The sequence below is a fragment of the Lepisosteus oculatus genome, chromosome 7 (assembly GCF_040954835.1).
Source record: "Lepisosteus oculatus isolate fLepOcu1 chromosome 7, fLepOcu1.hap2, whole genome shotgun sequence".
In the NCBI taxonomy this organism is placed as follows: Eukaryota; Metazoa; Chordata; class Actinopteri; order Semionotiformes; family Lepisosteidae; genus Lepisosteus; species Lepisosteus oculatus.
In genome coordinates this window covers 32,140,416-32,161,629 of record NC_090702.1, presented here as the reverse complement: position 1 = coordinate 32,161,629, position 21,214 = coordinate 32,140,416, and the positions used below count along the sequence as shown (strand labels likewise).

Below are 21,214 nucleotides of genomic sequence, written 5' to 3'. Positions count from 1 at the left end.
ACACAATGGGTTCTGAGTACAAAAAATAATTTTAATGATTAATATTTAGTCCGTTAAAAAAAACTGTAGTCTTCTCTCCAATTTGGAATACAATTCAGTTCCTGCATTCTGCATCCTTGTGCCTCATTCTTTTGTTGATAAAGATGGATTTTAGCTGCCTTTTCCTCTGAGCCACTAGGTAAGACAAAAAGAGTACCCTAAGTGTCTAAATACTGTGCTAGTCTATAGGACTAGATTGGTTGTCATAGAAAAGGGGAAGTAAGTCATCCAGCCAATGTCACCTGACTGCTTCCATTACCTTGGGCTCCTCTGTCTCTTAATTAGAGAAAGTGATAAATCATAACATTACAAAATTTCCTGCAGGTACACAGCAAAAGTATGCATTTTCACAGTGTGTCACTAAACAGTTTACTGCTATATTCATTTTTGTTTTTTAGCCCTTTAAGGTGAGTTTTGAGTGTTTTGCCTGTGGAGCTTTCTTTAGGTGTGTAAGAGAATGGGGCAAATGAGCAGAGCAGGGAGGTTAAAAGAAGGAAAAGAAGATGAGTAGGGGGAAGGAAAAGGGGGGATAAGAAGAAATGGAAATCTGGGATTCCAGGGCAAGTGTGAAAGGCAGTAAATGTGGATGAATGCAGAGAATTAAAGGAAATTAGTCAATAATTAAGAGTTCTGGTGGAGTGTGTGAGCCTAGTTTAAGGATAATTTTGGCTTCTGATGTTTTCTGTAGGAGTCTTTGAAACCATGTGAAAAGTGAAGTGGGGATCATTTGGTTTGGAGGGATCTTTGATGCTCACTGGTCTCATATTCCCTGAATTGGCTGGCCATTCTTTTCCCTGTATCACCAATGTAAACAGCAGTGCACTTTCTGTGAGAGATACAGTAAGTACAGTCCTCTTTCTGCAAGATCCAAGTGCACATGCACCAATGTGCATCAGAAATTATTGCTTTGGTATATATTCTAAAAATATTTGGTACATTCTGTCCTGTATTTGGTTTTGTTTTCAAAAGCCTTTAAAGTTTTAATCAATTTCTCCACTTTGCTGCACCTCATGCTTCAGTCATATACAGTAATTATATGAATGCCATGTCTGCTTAAACTGCTGTGCTGTATACTACTGATAATTAAAGTAACATCTAGCTCAAGCTGATGAAGCACAGGAAAGGCAAAGGAACCCAGAATATTAATGAATTATTTGTTCCTTGTAAACTGAAATTGCTAAAACCTAGATTCCATATAGGGTCAAACTGAAACCTTAAAATAGCCTTCATGATGAAGATAGTGATAATCATTTCACTACAGATTTCAGGTGGAATAATACAATATTGTAAGGTACACACAGTAAGTACAGTTTGTCAGGAACCTATGTGGAATAGGAGGATCCTTATGCGTGACCGGAATCCCACCGGACGCAGAGTAGCAAAGGGACGATCCAAAAGACAAAAATCCAAAGGCTAGGTCGATAAGGGAAGCAGAGGGTCCAGTAACGAGAGATATCCAAAACCAATCCAAAAGCCAAAATCCAAAAGGCGAGGTCAAGAGGCGGAACCAGAAGATTCGTAACGGGAGATCACTCGAAAGGCTTGGAAACACACACTGGAGAATACTACAAGAGGCTTCTCAATAGTGAGCGTAAAAAGGTGTGCGAAGGGGATTTAAATACTGAAAGGAAAGGGGTGTGATTGGATGATTGGTTAGGGAGTGAGAATTTAAGGAATCTGATGCATGTGAGAATGTGATGGGTTCAATCAGGGATGAGATTGTGAAGCAGAGGTTCCGGGAATGTAACGTCGTTTGCGAGGGAGAGTGTGGAATGTTACAGGGACAGAACGGCGTTTCCGAGTTAGAGTGTGGAGCGTGACAGTTTAGTCCTTATCCTCAAAAGCAACATTAATATAGCTTCATTCAATGGAGATCTCCAAATTAAAAATCTCCCTCTCCTATTTTAATATATCTTGAATTCTGTAAAGGGTAACTGAGAAGGTATTGGCACAACAAGATTAACCAGAATTATTTAATAGCAGTTTTTTTTTTAACACCGTAATTATAGTACAAGATCACGGTATGTTCCAGGCTTGAAAGTAGCATATGTTAATAATTTAAAAACATAGTAGTGCAGTATGTTCCGTGTCACAGTAGTTCATTCCTGTAAAAAGATGCCTGAAGTAAAGTCATTATCTCTATGTTAAAAGGCTAAATATTTTCACTTAAGAGGTGATTCATTGGGGGCATCAGAGACGTGTTGCTTCACTGACATTTGATGTAAATCTAATTATCTGTCAATTTTCTTTTTAGAAAAATATGAGCGATCTTTAATGGGTTCGGTTTCTGTGTTGTCCTTGTGAATATGCACAATTATAATAAATAATTATTATAATTATTTTTACAATAATAAAATAATGCATACACATATTTTTTTACAGTGGAAGTTTGTAATTCGAGTGATGACGACAGCCGACTCTTAACTCCGGTAGTTCTAAATCACAATCTTTTTCTGAAATTATTTGTTTAGATCATTATGAGAATCTATAAGTATAATACATGAATTTCTTCTTCACCCATCTCTCCTTCACCCCTTCTCAACATTTGCAGACACCTGGATTAACTGCAGGGGTGTCCTAGTTTTTGACCTGTGAGCAGTGGGCTGGCCCACAGCCAAATTGGTTGAGCCAAATTTAGTTATACCTAAATATTCAATCAACACCCTCAAATGCATCTCTTTCTTGGGGGTTGTTATTCCTCCTGAACTTAATATTTCATTCAAACCTGAATGCTCAAGATAGATAACGTCTAAGGGTAAGATAAATTACAATAATGTCATCAAGAACTAAATAGAAAAAACTGAAATATGTTGATTGCATAAGCATTTAGTAAACTTAAAATTTACTGGAAGCACTGTAGTACGGAAGCTTATTAGCGCCACGGAGAAAAAAAACTCCTTAATACGAGAAAATTACTGCGTTTATGCAAGAAAAGTATCTCGTTTATACGAGGAAATTATTCCGTTTAAACACAATAGTTAATTTGTGAACAATGTTGCCTACTAAATTGATACTGTATATTGCATTGTACTGTTTATGCATAAATTGTCCTGTGGAAAGTACTATTGACATTACCAATAGTAGAATATCGTTACACTCCTCTTTTTGGAAAAAAAAATAAAGGCGTGTTCTGTTTTATTGCGTTATGCAGTTTATTAATTGTTACTTATTGGCTTGCCGTTTAGTGTAACCGACAATAACAGTTGGTATTAGTCATACTATCAAGTCATCGTTAATGTATTCCGTTCAATGTTTAAACAGTAGGCAAACACCTATGTACAGGACACACATCAAGAAGTGCATACTGTACGTTTCGAAAGCCGTCATTTCTACTTGTCACAGAAACAGCGACAAACACGCGTTTAACCTGGAATGCTTACTGACACGGTGTTTTACTTCATGTATACAAAAGGCAGAACATGTGTTCCTTTAGATTATTTTTTCCCCAAAAAGAGGATTGTGACGACATTATACTGTTGTTAAAGTCAATGCTACTTTGCGTGGGACGATATTATTGAATATACAGTACAATGCAATTCCAGACACCACTGCTTTTTGCATAGGTATTTAACAATTTTGCACTCTGTAATTATAATCTAGTTTAATTCTTACCCATTCTTCTTGGCAGATGTGTTCATGCTCTCTCAACCTGTTTGGGGATTGCTATTGGACAACGGTTTTCAAGTCTTTTCATAGATTAGAATTCAAGTCAGCACCACTCATTCACTTAAGGCACTCCATTGTCATTTTAGTCTCATACTTATAGACCATTGTCCTGCTGAAAGGTTAATTTGTGTCCAAGTTTCGAATTTGAAGCAGATTCTCTATCCTGAGATTTCATAGTACTTTGCTCCATCTACAGTATGTTCCTATCAGTCTTGACAAGCTTCCAAGTTCCTGTTGACAAGCATTATTATGTAATGCCACCCCAATGCTTAACAGTAGGGACAGTGTTGACTGAGTGAAGCACTATGTTAGATGTTCATCTGAAATATCACTGTGTATTTAGTACATAAAGCTTCAATTTTGTCTCGTCTGACCACAAGACCTGTAAAAATGTTTGCAGTATTACTTAAGTGTTTTGTTGGAAACCCAGTGTAGGATTTGAGCTTTTTTAGTTCCATACAGGCCCCCTTTGTGGTGTGACTAGGATATTGTTTATCCACAGACATTTTCTCCCACCTCAGCCATCGAACTCTGTAGCACTGTGGGTCTCACAGTTGCATCTCTAACCAGTTTCTTTGCTATCTAGCTGCTAAGATTGGATGAACAGTCTGATCTAGGCAGTGTCTGGGTTATTCTGAAAGTTCCTTAGTTTTCATGATTGAATCTTTTCTTGAAATTCACTACCTGAGTGAGGGACCTATAGATATAGGTGTATTGTTAAATAAAGTAATTAAAAAGTAAAAATGACAGTCACACAATTTACATTTAACTGAATAATGTAGATGATTACAGTAGTTACTCCTGAAAACTGACATTTATCAATCCAGAGACAACTCAGACTGAGGAATCCTTTGTAAATTCACTGTTACCAGTCAATACTGTTGTAGCAAGCAACTAGAATAAATTGTTACCTTGGAAATAAATGCAGGAACAGGAACTCCTATGAAGCCAGCTACATACAGTAGGAGTGTTTTTGAGATAGGACACTCACAACCTTAATGTCCAGACATTCCAACACCCAAACCAGGCCAGCATAAACTGGGTCCAGTCTGATACTGCCAGTGGTTTACTGTACTGTAATGCCCAATCAACAACTCTCCACCTGCATTTCTAAGAACAATAGGCGTCTGTACTCCACTCTCACTCAGTGTCACCTGTAATAAATCCATTAATCAGGCCAGAAAAACTAATCAGCTCATCAATGAAAACATATCATGTTTGTTTGATCATCATTTTCTGCCTAAAATGTCCTTGGAAACATGGCGGGTTTTATGATGCAGCCAACTGTCATTTTGCCTCATCACCACAATGAGCCAGAGGGGTATGGCTCAATGTATATTAAGCACAGGAGGTAAAAAGTACAGGTTAGCAGAAGTATCAACTTGTATCCAGCTACTAAGGCTTGAGATTTCCTCTTTAAGCTTACGAAGGTTTATGTTTATATAGAGACTAATTGAATGAGAGTGACAAACATTTAAATGAATACTACAGTCAACATACAACTTGAATTAGCTTTACTCTTGTATTGGGTTTATTTCTCAGTTAATCATCGTGTTAATAAAAATGCCTTTTATTGTTTTAATCTTTGTACACTTTGCTAAAAGTTAAGTTTGATTGATTACACTATCATTATCTATCAATTTACAGATTTAATTTCTAATTGTCTAAGTAAAGTCAAACTATCAAATCACTGCAGTGTATCTGACGCCTTGACTTTTTGTTGAGCTGTGTGCAATTTATTATTTTTGCATAGTTAAAGCCTTAGAGCAAATACATTTACCACTATTGACTGTACAATAGGGTGGTGGGAATGATGCTTAAGAGGTCTGGTTATACAGATTTATATAAAAGCACATCTTTTCAGAATGCATGGTTCTATTAACTGAATGGTCAGAAATCAACAAAATTGTGCATATCAAAAGCATTTTAATTGCACTATTCTCTGTATGTTGGATGTATTTTGCATATTTTTTAAAAATACTTTTCTATTGTCAAACAAGTGCTCATTTTGAGAAGTTCAGCTGCCAACAGTACTAGTATTAGAAGTAACAGCGTTCAGGATTTAATTGAATTGATATTGAAACAAGACAATGTACTATTGAGGCCTGGGGGCCAGTAAAGCTGATTTTGCCTTCAACCTTCACTAATGAGGGCAAAAATTAGCATCCAGAGGCAACTCTGCAGTTGCAAAATTAATTTCACACATAATAAGAATCAGCTGTATTTGAATTAAAACAGCACCTTATGTGGGAATAGGGTTTCCCTCTTGGTCCCATAACAGCTGCACACTTGAGACAGTTTAGGTTTTCTTATCTATCCCTTAAAAACATGTGCAATTTTATAATAATTAGCATGCAAAATGAGGCCTCAAAGCATATTTAAATTTTTGATTGTCTTGACTTACAGAGTGTTCTGAATAATGATCTCCAGGTTTCAGTTTTGAAATGCATTCCCGCAAACACGGTATTTTAGTGGATGTATGTATATAAAAATGAAAAATAGTCGTTAACGCTATACAGTATGTATAAAAAATCAAAATCATTCAGGAGTGTCAGGGTCATGTGATGCACCATGCAGATTTTTCTAGTCTCATGTGAAGACTTTCTGTTTTTCCCAACAATCGCTCTCAAGTGGACTGATCCTACTGCAGGTCCCATGCTGACGTGAACAAGCCTCTCTGCAACATACATTCCTTGTCCTGCAGAGCTCGGCTACATCCCTCTGGCTTCTTCCGCTACCACGACCACTTATGTCACAATCTCATGTAAAAATAAAATAAATGCTGTTTCAATAATAATAATTGCTTACATGTATATAGCACTTTTCTGGACACTCCACTCAAAGCGCTTTACAGGTAATGGGGACTCCCCTCCACCACCACCACTGTGCAGCATCCACCTGGATGATGCGACAGCCACCATGGTGGACCAGAACGCTCACCACACACCACCTATCAGTGGGGAGGAGAGCAGAGTGATGAAGCCAATTCATAGAGGGGGATTATTAGGAGGCTATGATTGGTAAGGCCAATGGGAAATTTGGCCAGGACGCTGTGGTTACACCCCTACTCTTTTCAAGAGTCACCCTGGGACTTTTAATGACCACAGAGAGTCAGGACCTCAGTTTTACATTTCATCCGAAGGACGGCACCTGTTTACAGCATAGTGTCCCCGTCACTATTCTTGGGCATTCGGACCCACATGGACTGCAGAGTGAGCACACCCTGCTGGCCCCACTAACACCTCTTCCAGCAGCAACCTTGGTTTTTCCCCAGGATGTCTCCCATCCAGGTACTGACCAGACTCAAACCTGCTTAGCTTCAGTGGGCTGCCAGTTGTGAGTTCCAGGGTGATATGGCTGCTGGTTTCAACATTGATATCATCCCTGAAACGTCTTGAAATAGAAACGTTTCATCACTACCCCACTTGAGACACAGGAGGATACTTTGAATTTGTCTCACTAATAGTTCAACGTTTTGCAATATATACATTTGATACCATATTGTGAAGAATGAGTTGGAACGCAATGATAAATGAATTCATAAACGTAGGTATCACTCACAATTTCTATAGCCTTCATTAAAGAAAATGTTTTAGTACCTTCACTTGATAGACAGCTGGAACTTATTGCAATATTTAAATATAAATATAATAAAACTAGTTTGGAGATTCTATTACAAACTATACATTACAAACTATATGTGTCTAATATTAGGACTATAGAACACAATGCTTTACCTTTTTTATGTGCCTCTATAGCTGTCTTTTACATAACATTCATTTCTCAGAACAGCTGTAGTATCAGTTTATATTAAAGGTCATTTAAAAGTTACTGGTACTGGATTTAACAACTCGGATGTGAGTTAGATTTCAAAAGACACCAGGCATTCAGAAGTGGCTGCGCTTCAATTAAGTTCTATTGTCTGTAAAGTGTCAATTTAGTGACCAAAGACCATTACAAGACACCTCTACAGCTCTTCGGGGAACTGCAATTTAAAGGCACAGAACCGCTAGAAATATTGCATATCTTGATCTTTTAAAAAAAATTTTGAATAAAAAAAGTCATAGGTTTTAGACATGCATCAATATTTGAAATACTAGAAAACTAGCCAACATCGAAGTAGGTCTAATATATGGCAGCAAAAGTAGAAGAGTGTTTATGAATAAAAAGATCAAATCTTTTTTTTCGCGATCTGTCTGAAAGTACCTCTATTGTATACGAAAAAAAGCATTTTTCTATTTTGTGAAAAACCGACACACAATTGTTCTACATATACTCTCGTCAGCGCATATACTGATTATTTCTTCCCTGTGCTCGGGTAAAAGTCTTGCTTTCATGAATCTGCCACTATTCATCGTACCCTAACTTCTATAGACTTAGGACCCGGGAGAAGCTTTCTCAAATTCAGCTCTCCTTGAGGAAGATCCGACCAGTACATTGGTAAGTAAAAATGGTAGTACTGTGCAGAAGAATGTAGCGTAGTGGGAAAAGTCTGGTCTATAAATGTTGTAACTGTACTTGTCAGCTGCACAAACGCCGCATCGGAAAGCATTTGCTGCCGTAAAGAAACATAAAGTGAAATTAGATTTCTGATTCTTCAGTATTTATGGTATACACGTGTAAACATTGCTCTTGCATGTACTGTAGTCAATGGTATTATACAAAGTGATTTCCTCGGCTCCGTTTCTTTTGGGTCTGTACGGTACCTGCTTAGTGTTTGTTATGTCCTCCTGACTCATTTGTGTTTCCGTATCTATATACTGTATATAGAAATGTTTGATTTCATCTTCATTTTCTATTTGGAGCGGTAGGCCACAGCCTGTGCAAAATACTGCATATTGATTTATGAAAGAGCGAGTTACAGATTGTGAAGTTGAACTGTTTTTCATTCTTAACATTTTGCAAAATACAGTTTTACAGATAATGTTAATTGCAAAATATAATTTAAGAGTGAAACGCCCCAAATAGAATAGATGCTATCAATGTGATAAATCACGAAAAAGGTACAAGTTCAGAGACCTTTGTTGTGTATGACCCCGGTGTGCCGAAATAAACTTATTGTTATCAAGTCGGTTCATTTAGACTTCCGGATAAAATACATAACGTTTACATTTCAATTATGTTGTCTTATTTGAGTGTACTATTATTGAATTATTGAGCAATTAGCAAGGTTTAACGACAAAGTTATTTTAAGTCTTTTATAGTAATGTTCAACTGAAATAAAGTGGTACTGTAATTTTTAACAGGAAATTGAGAGAAACTCATGGGAAAACAGACTTGTGTTCTCAAGCAGTTTGATGTTTCAGTTTTTACCAGTTGAATCTTATCAGACACGAAACAATCGGCTGTAATTTCCATGGACACGTGTTAACAATGTGCACGCAGTTCGTAAGTACTGAAATGGGTAAGGTTACTGCAATGCAGTGGGTGTGTGTATGCACTTTAAACGTGTTCCAACCTTATTACAAACTCGTAGTCACAGGTTCCCCCGTATCGCTGGAGTGTACACTTTTTCGTATAACTTTGAAAACTTAAGAGCTTAATTTATCATGTGGATTTTCACGAAAATATCTTATCAAAGCTTAACTGTGACTGTCATTTATTACACACATGGTTAGTGTAAATAAAAATAAGAAACCACAAAAATAATTTTACTGCTTGTATTCAATACAATACAATGTCTTCTTTAAGAAGCAGGTAATAACTCAATATGAGCTGCAAAAAAGCATTTTTAGATTTCTTTTGTTGCCATGTGCCACAACAATAAAATGTGTAATAGTGGCAATTTTTGCAGGCATCACACACTCACTGTTCTCTCACATTATTGAATCAGTCACATATATTTCACAATAATTTATGCCATAAGTAATGATTGTAAAAATGGTCTGTATGAAGCAGATTATTAATTACTGCTTTTAAGATGTATTCTGCCTGAACAGGTTACCATCAACTATTTGAAATCTATCACTGCATAATTTTCATGCCTGTAGATGTTTTAAAATTAGAAAGTGATATATTGGATGGTGTACTTCTTAAAGTTGTTTTTTTTACATAGTGGGACCTGCTGTGTTTGGTTACTAGTTTTGTGTTGTTAAGATCCAACTACCTTTGTTACTTTTGTTCACGTAGGTCTTAGTTGGGTGCTCAGGTTTAGACCCCCCAGTCCAGAGACATACTGGTAGGTTTTTCTAACCTCTTTATCCAATTCATAAATTCAATAATTGGCTTCTGGGAAAATTTTGGTGTGTGTGCCCCATAATGGCCCGGCATCCTGTTCAGGGTGTATCCTTCCTTGCGCCCATAGTGTGCTGGGATGGGCCCTGGCTCCTCTCCAACCCTGAATTGGATAAAGAGGTTAGAAAATGGATGGGTGGAATTATTATTCAGAAAAAAATAGCCAAATATGTCCAATAAAAATAGCATTAAAAAACTCTCCATTGTGTAAACACATACAGTATAGCGTGCTATATAAGTCTAACAATGAGTCATTGTGTATTTACATCATAATGCCATTTCTGTTAATACAGACTTATGGTCCTGTTGACATGCAGAGTAGGAAAATATGTTGGGCAGCACAGTAATCAGATAGAATATCTTAATTGCATGACAGTGTGTGTTGTTGTGGTTTAACAATGCCTGGGATGGCCAGGCATAAGGTCCCATGCTAAGATAGATGCACTCTCTCAACAAGCAGTAAAAAACCTGTTATTCCTTTTATATACAGTGGGTTACTTAAATAACAGAACACATGTTTTAAAATGATTTTAATGAATAAATCTGGGAAATATGTTTCTGTCACATTGAATAGTATCTGTTAGACTTGTCAGGCTTTGAGATTTGGTGTATGAATGCCTAGGCACCAAATACTGTTAGACTTGCTGGGACTTCTCTGTGATGTTATGTCAAGTTACCACTATGGGTGCAATCACTGGCACTCTTTTGCCATTGTGTAATGTACTATGTGTCAGTAAGAGATGCTTCTTACTTGTATAATAACATTGCTTATCTTAACACCTTCTCCAAGTTTAGTGTCTCTATGTTTCTAGCTGCATGTCTCTACATTCTGCACTTGTCTATATTAAATACCATTGCCAAAGTTTACTCAGTATTGAATTGTATTTAATCCTCTTAGAATTTACTTTGTACCCTTTACTGTGTTTGCTGATTTTCTTACTTTGATATTACCTGTGAACTTGACTAGATTCCAAAATCTACCAGTACAATATACTTGATATAAATTAAGAAGAGCAATAGTACTAATACAGATCCTTTCTCTACTTCATTAATTGCATCGTCATAATTTGAGTATTCTTACATGTTCACTGTTTTCTGTCCATTAACCACTACTCAGTCCAAATAAATATATTTCCTTGAATATCTACTGCCAGAATTTTAAGAAGATCTTTTATGAAGAACCACTTTCTGAAAATCTAAGTGTTCAATTCCATATGCTCTGATTGCACCCATTACTGCGGTGTCATGTTGAAAGACTTCTAACATTTGAGTTGAGCAAGGCCTACCTTTTCTATTTTTTCTTTCTATAACTTTACATCTAATGCCTTTTAATTGATGGGTGCCTACCAGTTATTTTTCAGTCAGTGGCTACTACCCCTGTCTTGAGTGGGTATTGGAAGAGTTTTGTTAAAGGTTTATGAATACAATTCTTGTTTCCTTCAGTGAAATTGATGTAATACAATCAGGCTCTGGAGGGTTTTAGTCTTAAATCTTAAGTGCTTCTAATACCTGCAAAATGCCTGCCTCTTATATGCTAATATTATTTAATACAGTTCTTTCCATTAGACAGCTTGAGATATGGTGGTTGATTTCTTCCCTGGTAAATGCATGAGTGAAATATTAATATTTAATATATCAGCCATTTCCCTTTCAACTAAACGTTTTCCATTATCATCTGTGAAACACTTTATCCTTTATTGTTCTTTTGCTGCTGTAATACTGAAAAAAATATATTATTTATTTTAGGCTAGCCTCCATTGCAGTTTTATTTTCTTATCTCTCCATTTTCCTTCCTAATTATTTTTCTGCTTTTGTTTGCAATTATTGTTAATAAGTTACTCCCTTTCTTTAACTGGATCCTATTCCTTTATCCTTTTCTATAGTTCTCTCTCCTTATCTGTCAAACTCTTTTGTCTGTAAATGTCTTTATCCTTGGGACAGGGTTGCTCAATGTGCAGTGCTTCCCGTACACTCCATTCCACAATTCCGATAAACCAAATTCTTAAATGTAATATTGATCCCGTTGGTGATCACATATATGATCAAGCAGCTGGTTGTAGCACACATAGTAAAATAACCAATTCAGTAGCATGAAAATATAATAGGAGAATTAATGGTATTGTGCAAACTAATACATCTTGTTTTACAGCATAAGACATTTAACAGAAAATATTTATTAATTGGATAAGAAACTTGGATCTTTGTACAAGAATGTTTTATGATACAGCTCTACTGAGCCTGTATCCAATCATGGTTTAGGATCTCATTAGTATACCCAGCTCATGTGAAGGAAGCATCACATAACAAGCAGGTTGTAATCAACTTCTTACCTATTGGGGTTTGCTTCACTTAACAGATTGCAGCCCTGCTCCATGTTTCAGCAGGAGCCATATGCTTGAGACTAATGAAGGTATACCATACTGGTACTGTTGATAATAGAAGCAGTCAAGGTAGTAATCCCAGACTCTTCTGTACAGATGTTGTCTAACTCGTGGTATGTTCTCTTTCTGAAAGCTGAGGAGCCAGTAGAGATTTTGTTAACGGCCCACATCCAGCTGTGGGGTGGGTTTTAATATTACCTCTGGAACAGTGAGATACACTAAGTGATTGGTGTGGATATATTTAATTCCTTCTGCACATTTTAGAGTATACATTACATTTGGCTACAGCAGCGGTTTTCTTGCAGCTATTTGTTGATGTGGTGTTCTGCTGCTGCTTGACTGTGTGCCAACTCACAAGGCCAGAGTTTCACCAGCCTCCATTTATCAGTATGGGTCTGAATAGTTTGAATCTATCCTACAACCCAGACGTAGCTACCAGGTGACTCTTATGTATTCTTTTACAGGAAGAGTGCGATGCATTGTAAATAGTTAAAGGAAAGGTGATTAAAAGGGGCAGTGAGATGTCCTTCCATTTTTCTCTGAGAAGCTCTGGAAAGATGCTGTCAGTGCTAGCCTCATTCTTTTCTTAAGCCTAAGATAGCCTTGTTGGTTTCATCTTCTGTGATGGGTGCTGACAAGGGAGTGTCCTGCTTACAGAAATTCCTGTTGTATACAGCCCGAACCTTCCACCTTTGATGCTTGTCATGGAGGATCTTGCTACTCTTCAGGAGGTGAAATCTGACTGTGGGGAGCCGACACTGCTGCCTTTGTTAGGCAGCTGGTGCTTCACTGCTGGCATGGTGAAGGAGGTTCATAGCCTTTTAATGGTTTGTATGAAGTCTAGACCACTGGTTGCTTCCTGCTGTTTTTGTGGGCCTTGTCCAGTAACCCCAAGAGTACCACTGAGGCATCGGAGTCAACTGTCCTCAGTGCTTTCAAGGGCTGCTCAGACCTCAGCTACTTTCCAGCTTGACACATAGAACCTTCTGTAGCCTCACTGGAGGTTATGAGTGGCAACAGAGTGTAGGATTCTAACGATAATGACATTGAAGTTTTTGGGTGTCAGTAAATGTCCAATATTTGATAACTTGTGGAAGCCTTGATAACAGTGGAGTGAGGATGAAAGTATTACAAGTTTTCCACAGGCCCAGCTGCATGATAGATGACGTTGTCTTTGAGGCAAATAATCTCTGATTCTTCTTGTGGCCTGTAATGGTGCCCTTCTCCTATGCTTTGAGCACAAGTGTAGGTCTAGGCTTTAGTTGGTACTCTTTATTGTGTGGAATGATCCAGGCTGATATGAACTCAAGATACAGATCTATGAAACAAGGCCTATTCTGAAGGATATTCAAAAGCACTGTTGTTTTATGGTAGCCCCATCTGGTGCAATGTCATCTGAAATTGCCAACGTACAATGCTAGGTGCAGGAGTGACTGCTATGTCAGGTACTGGAAGCTGGTAGATTGTTATCAGTGGTACACTCTACCTTCACAATGACTGAGAAGTCTGCTTATACAGTTGAGTTTGGCGAATGACTGATAAGTGAAGATTGCAGGGCCATGTCTTGGTTTGGCAGTGAACATAGCCAAAGCATAGCCATTGATCTTCAGTCTTGCAGTATCTTTCATGTGGGTTTCTTAGAATGCAACATATTGATGATCTTCAACATCTTTAAGGACCCTCATGAACTTCTCAAACTTTGTGCATAAGAAGTCTTCCCTGCTGAAGCCTTTTTGCAGCCAAAATTTCAGAGAGTACATCCCTGAAAACTCAACATCTTTTCATGAGTGCTGAGGGTCTTATTAAAACAATTAAGACCATCTTGGGAAGTTTACAACATGTTTACAACATGTAAAGCAAAAAAAAACTTGCCGTCTTTTTTATATATCTGTTGCAAAACTGTTTGAATGCTTCAAAGTTGCAAGGGGTGTTTTGTTTGGCCTTTTCAAATTAAAAACAATTTGGTCTCCAGTAAAAGTTGATCAAATGGCTTGTTTGGCAATATAAGAAAAGGACTAATGGGATGGAATGGAAGTTTTCAATGGAGGTATGAAATTTGAAATCTGTGGTTAGTGAATGCTAGAGTATATTGAAAATAGGGGGTTAGGATTTCCGCTCATCAATGACATTAATGTGAATTATTATTAAATATACAAAAGTAATAAAATTTTATTAATAGAAAAATGGAATGGAATTACCTTGATTCCTGAAACTTAAAAACAGTAAAATAATTCAGTATATGTAAGAAAGCAGTGAAATCAGGCGCACGTGCTAATGTGAAAATTAACACGAGTAGACGACCGCCTGGGTAGAGAGACGAGGTGCAGGAGGGAGATGGCGAGAGGAAGGCAAGGCAATGACAGAGTCCAGAAACAGTGGAGAAGCTGCGCTCTTTTTAAGTGTGGATGGGTAGAACTGTGAGCAATGGATTCATCACTTGGAAGAAGACCATCACTTGGTTTCACAGCTGGTGAGGGATTTTTAGTCAGTTTTTCACTTTCATTAAGTGGTAAGATAACACACAGTATATAAAACATTATTTTCCACAGAACATTGTATTGTGACATGTAATATTGAATGTTTTATCAAGCATAACTGTCATATCTGGTGTGTATTTTTTTAAATGCCAAAGGCAACATATGCTACAGAAATACACACTTCAGTTGGCTGATTTAAACATAATGGTTACAGTTGGTGTAATTTGACACTGTTAATTGCTGTTGAAAAAATCTCTTTAATGCAAATCCTTATTGCTAGAGAACTTGCAAACAGAAAATGTGATAGCAGCAAAGCATTTTTTTCTTTAAAGAGGTACAATTAGGGGTGCTATCAGTTTTAAATAAAAGTAAACACAAAATGTTAAACAGAAAATTGTCTGATAATATTTGGGCCAGAAATCATTTAATTTTTTTGTCTGAAAATTGTGTATGCAGCTTTCAAAGAGCTTCTGTATTTGTTCACATAGTATTCTACCACATTTTCAGTTTTTGCTACAGTTTTTCTGCAAAATCAGTACATAAGTAGAGTTGGGACTTTGGTTTTGGATATACTGTCTGCCTAGCAGCCTATTTCTGGAGTGAAAAGAAAGTTTCTTTAGTCTGACTTCAAAGCCCTCATTACTTCGTAGACTAAATCTTTTGTTTTTCTGTTAGACTTTACTTATGGCTTTCATGACACAAACACACAACTGCATGCAGAGTTCCATATTTGGTCTAAGATATTATAACTTCTCTTGTCTAGTATTGCACCTTCTTTCCCATATACAGTATAAAGCATCCTGTCTATAATGCTATTCTACATTTCCTAGACAGTGTCAGTAATAAATGTATCACAATACTTTAATGTTTTTTCTCCTTTATATGCTTTTTCTGTGCTGACTGGATAACATCCTAAATGTGTCTCCTTTGCATGCAGAACGTTTTATTTATTAATGTTTAATTTCATTTTCCATGTACTTTTGTGAATTTAAACAATTCAGTATTTTGCATGCTTACCTCTCCATGTTGTATAGAGATATAGAAAAGCACCATTCCCTACATTGAAACTTGTCAGATCCTACTTCCAACATAATCTAAGATTAAGAATTGAAGGTCATTGAAAACAACTTTTAAGGGTAGATTTGAAAATATCAACAGAAGCTGTATTTTCAATGTTAAAGCTTCTTAAAGCTGTTTTCCAAAGATGTGGAGCTACAGTACTGCTGATAGGTTTGGTCTCCTAATGTACAATGTGAGGTCCTTTAAACTTTAAGGAGGCCAGAACCAGCCAAGCTTAGTGAGTTAACTGGAATTTGTGGGGATAGTAACTCCTGAAGGTAATTTTCTGTGTCCTGTGCTGATACTATCAACATAAAAGGTCATTTGTTCACATATGTTTAAGTCCAATTATCAATTCCTTTTGTGTTATCTTTTTAGTGCCTTTCTGAAAATACAGATACACAATTACATAAGCAAAACATTTCTCAAGACATTTTGCAGCTTCTTCAAAAATGTCAAGGCGATTTGTCAGGCAACATTTCCCTCCCTGGAGCATGTGCTGACTGTTTCTGACAATGCATTTGTAGCATGGATTCTGACTTGTCTGTAATAACTGGTTCTATTATTTTCGCATGATGTACATGTTAGGCTTGCTGGCCTGGATTCTTAGAAAGTAGACATACAGTATATCAGAATTGTCTTCTCAAGCCAGTGGGAAGGAGGCTGGGTGGTTTGCATTGTAATTCATAGTTCTTGGGTCCTATGTTTCATTGTCTGTTGGGTTGCCTTTTGTGTGATATTTGCATTTGGTCCCCATGCCCAGAGGGTTTTTCCTGTAGCAAACAGGTTGGCTTGATTGATTATGCTAAAGTGTCCTACTAAGGTATGACCTTGTTCCCATTAGCCAACCAAATACGTCTTGTATCCCAGTCACTTATGGAACAGCATACTTAGGGATACAGTGCTCCTGGATAATATTGAAACTGTTAAAGTAGGCAAATATTGTTTTGGTGATAGGTCTACATTGTCTTGACATGACCATTTTCTGATGAACATAACCTTTTCTTTAATTCCTTTTTACCAGTGAAATATTGGTAAAAATATGGGGTTTGCTTTTGCATCATTAGGAATACCGTTTATTGAGATGGCACTCACACAAGGAGCTGTTTTCCCGGAAACCAATTAACCTACCAGTACGTCTGTAGACTGTGGGAGGAAACAGGAGCACAAGGAAGGAAGCCACACAAACACGTAGAGAAAACAAACTCCATGAAGCTTTTGCAAATAATAAATCTTTTGATTTAACTTAAATGTAAGGAATTTGATTTTCTTTTTAATTTTCTACTGTGATATTTGCTAAATAGTTTAATACATGTAATATTTATTATTCTTTTTTCCACCATTGGCTGAGTTTCATTAATCTTGAAGGGGGAACGTAAAATCCTAAATTATTACAGTAACACATAGGCAGTCTTTATATTGTCACAGAGACATTTATTAAAGCGGCTTGCAGTGAGACTGTTGTCAGGTTTTACTAATCAGTCTAACCCAATAGCCTCAAAAGGGTTTAGTGGTTCACTTGATTTAAGCACCTTTAGCTCTAGATTATCTTTAATGTGACTGTGCAGTTCCATTCTATCTTTAGCACCATCCTTCCTAAAGAAAATGATATTTCCCTACTATTGTATTCCTCGCTGTCTTCCGCTCCATGTTTGTGAAATTTTATTATAAACCTGAAAGGATTTACTGAACATTAATTCCTGTCTTCAGCCCATAGCAAGACTTGATTGTGCAGTTCTTACTTTTACAGTAATGCACTAGTAAAATTAATTTAAAAGAAAAATGCCTGAAGGAGGAAATTGGAACATTCCAATATGACTGCATTAAAGAAATTTCCTTTCGTCTTCTGAATGTATTGCACTGGGAGTTCGTACTTAAATAAATAGCTAAAGTCTTTCATAAAATAACCTTTTGCCATTTGGGCAGCCGTGGTTACTCTGGTTGCATTTTGGCTGTGCGTAACACTGATCTTTTCACAATTTCCCCTCACCTTACTGTACCATTTAAAAATCAGAATTGAGTAAAATTACGTATTTTAAAAAAGCAGCACATAAAATATTTAATTAGAAGAATAGAACAAAGCAAGGCAAGGTTTGGACCTCAGCCTCATTAGAAATCTGTTGATGTAATTACTTAAAATATTTTTTGTACAGATAAAACTTGTTCTGCTCTTCTCCAACAGTGTAGGTTTTCTAGACTTATTTTTCCCACAGGTATTGTAAAAAGAACATGTTACTATGGAGTAGCTTTAATAGCTGTATTTGGTATAAATCCATTGCAAAAATGAGTTAAGCATTTGGCAGTGGCATCATTATGGGTGATTCAGGACACTGGAATTGATTTAGCCTAAATAGTGACAACAGTGAATGTGTTTAAGTGAGACTTTTATTATCGGGGAGAAAGCCTTTCTATGAGAAGAGCTACTAATGGCAGGACTAGATGTCAGAAATTAAAGTAGAGAGGAAGGTATAAAAATGGGACTTTTTTAAAATCTATAAGAAATGTATTGGTTTTATGTACTGCATGCTGAAATACGGTATTAATGTAAGGTTTAATTTATTAAGATTTGATTGTGAAAAAAATATTCAGCTAAAGATGTAAATTAACTTTTACATTTTACCATGGGCTTTAATAAAAGAGTCATACAGTACAAATCTCTACTTTATTTATTCTTATTGTTATATAAATATATGCCCGTTGATAAAGTAAAGTAGGAAAATCTATATTAGTGCTCTGAACTTTGATATGAAAGCAAAAATATTATAGCACTACAGCACAGAAGCAGTGCCTTGCTTCAGTAAAGAATGAAATATATACAAACTATTAATTTAGTCTTATTATGCCATCTAAGATATGTCTAAGAGAAAATAGTAGTTTTGTTTTGCCCAACGTTCATGTATTTAATGGAATTAAAATGATCGAGAAGGATACTTAAACAAAAAGAAAATGTGTGTGTTGGTTGTCAAATGCCAACAAAGCAATACATTTTAAAGTACTCTCATCCATTTTATGCCCATTTGTCCAGATTCAGGCTGTGGCTATATATTTTGACTTTAATTTTTATATTACTTAGAAATCACACATCACTCTGAATTCTTGCAAGAGTTAAATGCCAAGTGACAAATTGCAATAAGTAAAACATTATGCTTCAGCAAGTAATCTAGCAACACCACAGGAACACCAAATCTTAGTCATGCATCAATTGAAAATGTGTTTCTCGCAAAAAGGCACCAGTGAGCTGTTGATTAATTGAAGCATTGCAATTTAAAACCGTTTGCCACTACAATGATGCAAAACAAACAGACGTCAGGAGGGTTATTAGCACAGGCGCAAACACACAAATGTTTTTATCCATAATGAAATGTGCTCAGTGACATATTTCAAGCTAGGTCAAATAGTTTTGTTTTTGTACTAAACATTCAGAAATTGAAGGTTCTGTAATGCATTCCTTGATGGTTATGTGAACATTAAAATTTAGCTCCCATGGAAAAATGCACAGAAGAATTAAACTGGCTCATGTCTGGGGCATTTTAGAAAGCAAACAGCCTATATTTAAGCCCCTATTAATTGTAGCAATATTCCTGCATAGTAAGGCATAGGCACAGTAATGTAGGGATTTTTTTAATACCGACATTCAAGGCATCGAGAGGTCTTGAAATGCTTTGAGGCAGTTTTTTCAAGAAACCCCTCCTTGATGGCTGAGGAGATGCTTTATTCTCTGTGGACGACAGTGCTTTGCCTTGCTTTTCATTTTATGTCTGTGTACTGGAATGCAAAACTGTGTATTGGCAATATGATCTGCTCTCCTCTGAGACTGATATATGACCTCAGTTGACTTGATTGCTGGATGCTCAGAGGTGAAATGTCTAAGACTTAACCTGGTATGTCATCTTGCCCGTAAGGAGATTTGGCGGACACATAACCAATTACACACAGAATGAAGGGAGGAATTGTAATGAGGCAGTAACTGATTAATGAGAAGAGATAGAGATGGCTGGCACTGCTATTGTTGTCAAATCAGGCACCCTGGGGGATTTGGAGAAAACATCCATGAAGATAGTTTCAAACATCGTTTTTATTCTTGTGTATCTGTTGTATTCTTTTGTTTTCTGTACATTTTCACTGCTCCAGTAAGTGACATTCATGTTTCTGTTTTGAGAAGGTCAAGTGATTATTCAAAACCCTTCTAAATATAATCTCTAGAAGACAAATAGGTGTAAATGCACTATTTCTAAAGAACTGAATATTGTGAACTACTGTACAGGCAGGGAAATTAGTCAGTTGTGTTGGTGTGGTAAAGACAGAAGCAAAAAGACTGATTTTATAACAGGAAAATAATTACTTTTAGAATTTCTTCCATTTATATCCAGCAAGAAATGATATACACAGAGTCTTCATATTCATTGTCCAAAACATAGTATGGAGAGTGCAGTTCACTTTCTATGCCCATTCTCTTATGTGACTTATACCAAAATGATACCAAACTGCACTGCAGTTTTCATCATTATGCTCAACAAGTCCATATTCTTAATTGAGGTTGTGTTATAAAACAATTTGCTGCTATTGATGTTCTATTAATAATACTTTTTACAGCATAGTGAAGGCAATTTAATGACAATAGGCTTTCAGACTTTCATATTGGTCTTTTTCAAGCCTATCAACAATTTGCATTCTTTTTTTCATTAACATTTGTATTTGTTAAAAAATGGGGAATAAATTAAGAATTAAAGGGGAACTGCAACAGTTTTTTCACATATTTCAAGGTTAGAAAGAATCAACATTGATGAGTGCATTTCAAAGCACAATAAAAGTCAAATGTACACAGTAACGTATAAAACCTCCAATTTATATCACAAAATAGAGTAAATTTACAGGTATCACAGCGCCATGTTCTGAGATTCAGAACGAGGCAACAAAACTTCCGGTACGCGTTGTATGACATTGTAAACAAGCAGGCTTGTGAAAACTTCTCTTTCTATCCACTAGAAATATTGCTTTCGATTTTGAGATGGTTATGCAGACAAATACTACTTGTTAACTTTGCAAGCAGATCACATTGGAACATTTCTGCACTGAAATCTGCTGCATAGCCTGTCCTTATTCCCTTCTACAGTCCGGGACATCGTATTATATACAGTACTAGTAAGCAGGAAGGGCCGCATCACGTCACAATTCCTGCGAAGTTGAATGCGAGTGTGTGACAACAAAATCAGAAACTTCATGATTTTGTGCTCAATTCTTAATTTGTAATTTTGATTTGTAACATCATTTTGTTATCGAGATTTAATAACTAGCCTGAGAAATTGGGACTGCAGTTCCGCTGTAAAAGCAATACTGTGTATTTTTTCAAAAAGCAGT

The 21,214-nt window shown here is 36.5% G+C and overlaps 1 protein-coding gene across 2 annotated transcripts in view; it reads left to right on the top strand.

Moving 5' to 3' along the window:
• The first annotated feature begins 8,094 nt into the window (after positions 1 to 8,094).
• immp2l (inner mitochondrial membrane peptidase subunit 2) overlaps positions 8,095 to 21,214 on the top strand; it is a 447,639-nt gene continuing 434,519 nt past the window's right edge. For both annotated transcript variants that reach the window (XM_006633412.3, XM_015352689.2), the window contains exon 1: positions 8,095 to 8,145. The gene's annotated coding sequence lies outside the window, so the exon portion shown is untranslated. The remainder of the gene's footprint in view (positions 8,146 to 21,214) is intronic.